The sequence below is a fragment of the Acipenser ruthenus genome, chromosome 46 (assembly GCF_902713425.1).
Source record: "Acipenser ruthenus chromosome 46, fAciRut3.2 maternal haplotype, whole genome shotgun sequence".
NCBI lineage: Eukaryota > Metazoa > Chordata > Actinopteri > Acipenseriformes > Acipenseridae > Acipenser > Acipenser ruthenus.
In genome coordinates, this window is record NC_081234.1 from 1,988,592 (window position 1) to 1,995,739 (window position 7,148).

Here is a 7,148-nt window from a genome sequence, read left to right on the forward strand (position 1 = left end):
GTACCACTGCAGTGGAACAAAAGAGTCTCGTGCCCATGTTGTGGTGCTCAGTAAAACCAACAGTGCAAGAGTCTCGTGCCCATGTTGTGGTGCTCAGTAAAACCAACAGTGCAAGAGTCTCGTGCCCATGTTGTGGTGCTTCAGTAAAACCAACAGTGCAAGAGTCTCGTGCCCATGTTGTGGTGCTCAGTAAAACCAACAGTGCAAGAGTCTCGTGCCCATGTTGTGGTGCTCAGTAAAACCAACAGTGCAAGAGTCTCGTGCCCATGTTGTGGTGCTTCAGTAAAACCAACAGTGCAAGAGTCTCGTGCCCATGTTGTGGTGCTCAGTAAAACCAACAGTGCAAGAGTCTCGTGCCCATGTTGTGGTGCTCAGTAAAACCAACAGTGCAAGAGTCTCGTGCCCATGTTGTGGTGCTCAGTAAAACCAACAGTGCAAGAGTCTCGTGCCCATGTTGTGGTGCTCAGTAAAACCAACAGTGCAAGAGTCTCGTGCCCATGTTGTGGTGCTTCAGTAAAACCAACAGTGCAAGAGTCTCGTGCCCATGTTGTGGTGCTCAGTAAAACCAACAGTGCAAGAGTCTTGTGCCCATGTTGTGGTGCTCAGTAAAACCAACAGTGCAAGAGTCTCGTGCCCATGTTGTGGTGCTCAGTAAAACCAACAGTGCAAGAGTCTCGTGCCCATGTTGTGGTGCTCAGTAAAACCAACAGTGCAAGAGTCTCGTGCCCATGTTGTGGTGCTCAGTAAAACCAACAGTGCAAGAGTCTCGTGCCCATGTTGTGGTGCTCAGTAAAACCAACAGTGCAAGAGTCTCGTGCCCATGTTGTGGTGCTTCAGTAAAACCAACAGTGCAAGAGTCTCGTGCCCATGTTGTGGTGCTCAGTAAAACCAACAGTGCAAGAGTCTCGTGCCCATGTTGTGGTGCTCAGTAAAACCAACAGTGCAAGAGTCTCGTGCCCATGTTGTGGTGCTCAGTAAAACCAACAGTGCAAGAGTCTCGTGCCCATGTTGTGGTGCTCAGTAAAACCAACAGTGCAAGAGTCTCGTGCCCATGTTGTGGTGCTTCAGTAAAACCAACAGTGCAAGAGTCTCGTGCCCATGTTGTGGTGCTCAGTAAAACCAACAGTGCAAGAGTCTCGTGCCCATGTTGTGGTGCTCAGTAAAACCAACAGTGCAAGAGTCTCGTGCCCATGTTGTGGTGCTCAGTAAAACCAACAGTGCAAGAGTCTCGTGCCCATGTTGTGGTGCTCAGTAAAACCAACAGTGCAAGAGTCTCGTGCCCATGTTGTGGTGCTTCAGTAAAACCAACAGTGCAAGAGTCTCGTGCCCATGTTGTGGTGCTCAGTAAAACCAACAGTGCAAGAGTCTCGTGCCCATGTTGTGGTGCTTCAGTAAAACCAACAGTGCAAGAGTCTCGTGCCCATGTTGTGGTGCTTCAGTAAAACCAACAGTGCAAGAGTCTCGTGCCCATGTTGTGGTGCTTCAGTAAAACCAACAGTGCAAGAGTCTCGTGCCCATGTTGTGGTGCTTCAGTAAAACCAACAGTGCAGGTCACCTACAGCCAGGAGGCAGCATGGCTAGTTTCAGCCACAGGTTACCATACAGTATTCATATACTACCTATATACTGTAACAGGTTCACCCTCGCTCGGGTTCGTTGCCCCTTTAAAAATAGACCCGGCACACAGAAATGGATTTTAAGCGCGGGTGCGCTATTTTTAATAAACACAAAAAAATCAAACAAAACACACAAAATAAACACCTAGCTCTGTACGAGCACTAACTAACACACAGGTACACCCTGGCTAACACGGGACAGCTACACTGTTTCCCCGTTCCTTACAAAACACACTGGTTTTATACAGCACTTACTTTTTCACTCATGACTGCCAGGAAGCAGAGCACACCTTTCTGCCTCCTTCTCCTCAGCAGCCTTGAGCAGACTAGCTGCCTCTCTTAAATACCCTGCACCTGGTTTTAATTTAACAATAGCTACCAGGTGCAGGGGATAATTAATAATAAAACCATTAACAAATCAATTAAACAATAAAGCAAAACAATTAAACTAAACAAATGTGCATTCTGCACATGTTTTCCACTCAGGGAGGCTTTAACCCCCTCCCTGCTGTGTTACACTTCCCCCCCCTTGTCTTTTCAAGACACCGGCCACTCGACGGCCACCTCCCTCCACCCTTAAATGACCACCCACCCTCAAGTCCAGCAATGTCAATTGTCGCCCTCTTCCACGGGCGGGCTTGAGGGTGGGTTGGTCCCTCCGGCGTTTCCAGGGATGGACCTAGGACCGACGAGGAGGGACCCAGACGGCTTGTCCAGGGCGACCACAGCGCAGGCCGGTGACCGGGAGCCAGGACTGGCAGGCAGAGGCGCGTGGCTGTGGACCGGCGCAGCGACGTCTTGAATCTCAGGGGGAGCGGAGCAGTAGTTAGGCGGAATGGAGCAATCAGCAGGGGGAGCGCCAGCGACGTCTGCCTTTTGCGCAGTGACGTCTTCATCCTGCGCAGCGACGTCTGGGATTCCAGGGGGAGTGAAGCAAGGGACCAGGCAGGCGACTGTGCCTGGCTGTACTGCGACCTGGGAGCCAGGTCAAGCGGAGGGAGGTCTGGGCATTCCGGCCTGGTGTCCACGCTGCCGGGACAAGGGACCTCCCTCGGCAACGCCGGACTGGCTTGCAGGGGAGGCGGCACATCCTCCCCCTTGACTTCCACTGGTGACTCTGGCAACAGTGGCTCCTCCCCTCTGGGCTCTGAAAGCGGCGGCTCCTCCCCTCTGGGCTCTGGAAGTGGCGGCTCCTCCCCTCTGGGCTCTGGAAGCGGCGGCTCCTCCCCTCTGGGCTCTGGAAGCGGCGGCTCCTCCCCTCTGGGCTCTGGAAGCGGCGGCTCCTCCCCTCTGGGCTCTGGAAGCGGCGGCTCCTCCCCTCTGGGCTCTGGAGACTGCGGAGCTACGCTAGCCTGCTCCCATTCCAGGAGTAACCGCTCCAATTCGGTTGGCTCCCGCTCCTGTCTCTTCTGCGGTGCCAACCCCATCTCTCTCTCCCATCTCTCCAGCTGCTCCTTCTGAGCAGCGGCATTTCTATTAATCTGCTCGATCAGGTACCATAAATCCATCTTTCTGGGTCGTAGGGGCGCCCACACTTTCTGACACCAAATGTAACAGGTTCACCCTCGCTCGGGTTCGTTGCCCCTTTAAAAATAGACCCGGCACACAGAAATGGATTTTAAGCGCGGGTGCGCTATTTTTAATAAACACAAAAAAAATCAAACAAAACACACAAAATAAACACCTAGCTCTGTACGAGCACTAACTAACACACAGGTACACCCTGGCTAACACGGGACAGCTACACTGTTTCCCCGTTCCTTACAAAACACACTGGTTTTATACAGCACTTACTTTTTCACTCATGACTGCCAGGAAGCAGAGCACACCTTTCTGCCTCCTTCTCCTCAGCAGCCTTGAGCAGACTAGCTGCCTCTCTTAAATACCCTGCACCTGGTTTTAATTTAACAATAGCTACCAGGTGCAGGGGATAATTAATAATAAAACCATTAACAAATCAATTAAACAATAAAGCAAAACAATTAAACTAAACAAATGTGCATTCTGTACATGTTTTCCACTCAGGGAGGCTTTAACCCCCTCCCTGCTGTGTTACAATACACACACGCACACACATATATACATATTATCTCTGTTATGTATAAGAAAGCAATTACACACGACAGGGTGTTAAAATATTGTTTAATATCTGCATTCCTTGGGGTTTTGTTTTTTCACAAGGCGAAGCCGAGTTTAACAGCCTGGACCAGTGCTTATATAACTGGCACCCCTCACCCCAACCCCTCCCAAAGTGAATGGGCTGTCTACAGAGTCAGGCAGAGTGGTTCTGAAAGTTCTGAGCTGAGCTGGCATTGTGACATATCTGCACAGGCTCGAACACCAACGAGATTGTTCCTTCTTTTCTTGCCTTTTTCTGAATGTATACAGGTTCTGTTAGTCACACATTCTATCAAATACTCCAGAACCAAAGGGGGAGGGGCTGCTGTCATCTCCAGAGCTAGTGGGGGAGGAGCCGTTGCCGTCTTCAGTGCCAGAGGGAGAAGCCCCGCTGTCTCCAGTATCTGGAGGGCCCAGCGCTGCTCCTAGGGGTTAAACGGGCATCTCCTCATCAAACCCCAGGGGTTATCATGGGGGTTAAATGGGTGCCCCCTCACAGAAGCCCAGGGGTCTTAAAAGGGGTTAAACGGGCACCCCTAATCAAAGATCCAGAACCAGGGGAGAAGGAGGAGACGAGGAGATCACAACCCCAACCACCACCCCTGTGCTGTAACCCTTTTAGTCCAAAGCCAAAACTCAGAAAGCCCTTAGTTTTTGAGTTGGCTGAACCCCCTGTCAGACTAATTTTTTTTTATATCATTTTGTTCCTTAATATGTCTAGATTCCATTTCTGCCTGTTGCCAGCTGAATAACTGTCCGTTTAGATGCAAAACAACCTATTTTGGACCTGCCATTACTGCGCTTCAGACAGTAGAACGCCATCATTGCAGAGAATCAAACCAGGACTCCATACAGAAAGTTGTATTTAAATATTTGTATTATTTCTTGATGTTTACTTTTTTAAAACTTATTTTGGTATTGGAACACCAGACTTTTATCAGCATCTAATTTGTTTGTGCACCGTGCCAATTGCTTCCTGACTTCCCCTGGTAATGGAGGGGTGGGGTGATGTGCAGCAGTGATGTGGCATGTGACAAAAGAATACCGATGTAGCATCGCCTATTTTATACAGAATATTCTTCTCATTAGTGAAATTTTACCATTACAGGTACTTTTTTTTTTTTTAAATACATACGTATATATTTACATATCACTGAATAAAGTTTTTGGTAAATAATGCTGACAGACTACACATTATTAACACCTGAAACCTAATCAATTAATTTCAACCTGACATATTGTGCCGCCTATATAAATAATTGTCATATATAATGTACGTGTGTGTGTGTTTTTATCTATCTATCTACAGAGAGAGAGAGAGAGAGAGAGAGAGAGAGAGAGAGGGAGAGAGAGAGAGAGAGAGAGCATAAGAAAGTTTACAAACGAGAGGAGGCCAATCGGCCCATCTTGCTCCCTTGGTTGTTAGTAGCTTATTGATCCCAGAATCTCATCAAGAAGCTTCTTGAAGGATCCCAGGGTGTCAGCTTCAACAACATTACTGGGGAGTTGGTTCCAGACCCTCACAATTCTCTGTGTAAAAAAAGTGCCTCCTATTTTCTGTTCTGAATGCCCCTTTATCTAATCTCCATTTATGACCCCTGGTCCTTGTTTCTTTTTTCAGGTCAAAAAAGTCCCCTGGGATGACTTTGTCTATACCTTTTAGAATTTAGAATGCTTGAATCAGATCACCGCGTAGTCTTCTTTGTTCAAGACTGAATTCTTCAGATTCAATTATTTTAGCCTGTCTGCATACGACATGCCTTTTAAACCCAGGATAATTCTGGTTGCTCTTCTTTGCACTCTTTCTAGAGCAGCAATATCATTTTTGTAACAAGGTGACCAGAACTGAACACAATATTCTAGGTGAGGTCTTACTAATGCATTGTAAAGTTTTAACATTACTTCCCTTGATTTAAATTCAACACTTTTCACTGTACCGAGCAAAGGGTTAAAGGAGAAACCTCAAAATGGAGCGAGGTAACCAGTGGTGTACCACAGGGATCAGTATTAGGTCCTCTGCTATTCCTAATCTACATTAATGATTTAGATTCTGGTATAGTAAGCAAACTTGTTAAATTTGCAGACAAGACAAAAATAGGAGGAGTGGCAAACACTATTGCAGCAGCAAAGGTCATTCAAAATGATCTAGACAGCATTCAGAACTGGGCAGACACATAGCAAATGACATTTAATAGAGAAAAGTCTAAAGTACTGCACGCAGACAATAAAAATGTGCATTATAAATATCATATGGGAGATACTGAAATTGAAGAAGGAATCTATGAAAAAGACCTAGGAGCTTATGTTGACTCAGAAATGTCTTCATCTAGACAATGTGGGGAAGTAATAAAAAAGGCCAACAAGATGCTCGGATATATTGTGAGAAGTGTTGAATTTAAATCAAGGGAAGTAATGTTAAAACTTTACAATGCATTAGTATGACCTCATCTAGAATATCGTGTTTAGTTCTGGTCACTTTGCTACAAAAAGGGTATTGCTGCTCTAGAAAGACTGCAAAGATGAGTGACCAGAATTATTCCAGGTTTAAAAGGCATGTCATATGCTGACACCCTGGGATCCTTCAAGAAGCTGCTTGATGAGATTCTGGGAATAAGCTACTAATGACCAAATGTTTGTAAACTTTCTTAATTTCTTATGTCAAAATGTTTAAAACAAAAAGCGGATAATGTTTAATAAAACATATGTATGTACTGTAGTTGAAACATGATGTATACTATACTATTATTGATATACAACTATTTGAGTTGTTTTATTTATGTGTATCTGTAATAAAATAATAATTTGTGAAAAATAAAACTGAAAATTATAAAAAAATAAAAATCATTTCACAGGGCTCTATGTATAACTCTATCTGTGCCCATAATAAGACCTTCAGCTAGCTGCCTGGAGGAAGGGAGGTCCGCTTAGCCACGGATTCTATTCAGTCTTGAACAAAGAAGACTATGCAGTGATCTGATTCAAACATTCAAAATCCTAAAAGGTATAGACAATGTCAACCCAGGGGACTTTTTTGACCTGAAAAAAGAAACAAGGACCAGGGGTCATAAATGGAGATTAGATAAAGGGGCATTCAGAAAAGAAAATAGGAGGCACTTTTTTACACAGAGAATTGTGAGGGTCTGGAACCAACTCCCCAGTAATGTTGTTGAAGCTGACACCCTGGGATCCTTCAAGAAGCTGCTTGACTCTACGCAGACTCTACGCAGACTGGTGAAAGTCTGAGCTTCGTGAACGCAATCAGATGCTGCAGGGATGTCAGGGAAAGGCCCCATAGGCTAACATTAGTGCGTCGATGCACCACCGGTGATCTCTTAGCAGGGGATTCAGGGGACGCACCTATCAATAAGAAAACTTTTTTGTTTGTGTTTAACCATACTTAATAATATATGTCAT